Raw genomic sequence first — 2500 nt, 5'->3', positions numbered from 1 at the left:
CGAATGAACTTATTCGTGATTTACAGAGTTATTATTGAAAATAGGTCTTGTCTTACAAGAAATTTCTGAATGTACCATGTTTGATCCAATAGCTGAATTGCGTTCACATGCAATTTTGCAGTGCTTTAAATGCGTTAACATGCAATGCGTTAAATGCGTTAACATGCTGTTGCTGATATCGTTGTTAATATTGGTGTATCCAGCGATCGTAATTGACAGAGTAAAAGCATTTCATTGTTAAACAATGCATATTCTGAATTTTCAATGAATACCCTATAAAGCCAATGTGCAGAAGCTGAATATTGGTTCCACATTAATAAAAAGAGATTGTTCAAGATCTATTGATAAAAACGATCAAGATCTATTGATAATTACAAATGATTCGTAAAGTGTTTTTTTAAATTCACGCCTCCTTACTTCTCAATGTTGTATATATGGCCAGAGGCGGCTTTGAAACACAAGCCTTCAGTTCTAAAGCCAGAACTCTAACCACTCAACCAAGGCAGCTAGAAAATAGGAGCAATAAAAGTTTCATTAATCTTAAAGAAATTTAATCTTTAAATAACAGTTAACAAATAAAATGTGTGAAACTCCATTAAAAACGTGTCGGTAAAAAAAAGGCTACGCTTGTCGTGGTTATCTCACAGGTGCAGTAATTGACTCCCTGTAGAATATTTGGTGTTGCTTTTAGACAAAATACTTGAATCTTAACAGGTAAGATAGCAGGTTCATAAGCCACGTTGTTTTATGTCGCATAACCAAAATACAAATAACTTCTTCTGTTTTCTGCCGACAGCAACAGTTGGTACAAGTTTGACATTGATAAAACAAGTAATATAATTATGAGCCAGTTCCTATGAACATCAGTTTTCAAATTAAATTTATTTTTAAGCATCTTAGCAATATTTAGAGTTGTTTGAACGGGAGAATGCAATTAGGTTCTCAATGAGATTCAAGGCCAACTACCGAAGTCCATGCATTTGCGACTCATAAACTTAAAACTCAGTGTGTATGATGCGAGTGCAACCTTAATTTTAGTATGAAAACTTTACTATTATTTAAAAAAAAGTTTTACACGTTACCAAATGCTTCATGTTAAAGATTGCAATAAAATGTGCAAAAAATAAATAAGTCAACTTATAAAAGTTACAGATTTAGACGAGTTAAAAAGAGAACCAAATAACAATAAGCTCAAAAGAGGGAGTAAACGTTATGAAGCAGGTGGCTTTTATATATTATTTTTAAGATTTTGAAGTAGTTTGCGGTTGTTTTTATTGTGTTGTTTTGGTGTTGCTCAATAAAAAAAATTTGTTTTGGTTTTTTTTTCTGAAGTATTAGAGGCGCCAGCGATTATTGCTCTCAAACCGCTCAAGAACCGTTGCTTAAATAATCAGGGATTTTCAGTTTATTAATAAACTTCGAGTGTTTTATGTAATTTACATTTTTTTTATCCTGCTGTTAATGCTGCTTTAATTCTATATTATTAAAGATTGGACTTTGACCTTATAAGACTTGATATCATATTTGTTTTTTGTGTAAAACACTTTTCTACTATATATGAAGATCGTAAACATTTTTTTAAAAGGATTTATATTCCCTGCCCGCAATAATGGTCGGTGTGAAGCCTGTTTTTTGCTGCGTTTTGTTAGCTTTTTTTTTATAATTTCCGTAGCAACAGGCTACCATTTTATTTTTATGTTTAGTTTTTTTTATTTCTTTTAATAAATAATATTGATGAGAAAAATATTTTTTCCGACAAGTTAATATTTAAAATAGAGGGTATATATATATATATATATATATATATATATATATATATATATATGTATATATATATATATATATATATATATATATATATATATATATATATATATATATATATATATATATATATATATATATATCGCTTTCTCATTTTTATTATGTGCCTAAAATAAATTGTAATTTCAAATTTTTTTTTTATTAATAACTTTTAATTTGTCAGAATGTGTTTTTTAAAAAATATATTGCTTGAAAATAGTTACTTCAGTAAAAATGTCACATCAACTAATTACTGAAAAAAAAGTTTACATATTTATCAATTTTTTCATGTTTTCTTCCATAAAATCTGTAATAATTAATGCTTAATTTGTAAAAATAACCAAAAGTAATGTCTAGCCAATAACAATAACTTTAAAAGTTAAAAAACTTGTTATAATAACGATAACATAGGTGGCATTTTTATCAATTACTAAAAGTTAAAACGTTTGATGTCTTTTACGAATGCTTTGAATGAATTTTTTCTTCTATTTAATATTATCTTAAATGTATCATGTCCCATCAAAACTAACAAAAACAAACAAAAATAAATCGCATTGGAAAATTGACACGCTTTGCAATTATCAAAGTTTATTATCCATAATATGGATAATAATCATTACAAAAATTTTTATAGAGTAAAGATATAGAGGATATATGAACAATAAACTAGGAGGACTTAAATCCTCTAAAGTTTATA

This window comes from Hydra vulgaris, chromosome 14, assembly GCF_038396675.1.
Source record: "Hydra vulgaris chromosome 14, alternate assembly HydraT2T_AEP".
Lineage (NCBI taxonomy): Eukaryota > Metazoa > Cnidaria > Hydrozoa > Anthoathecata > Hydridae > Hydra > Hydra vulgaris.
Note: the sequence above shows the minus strand (reverse complement) of the source record.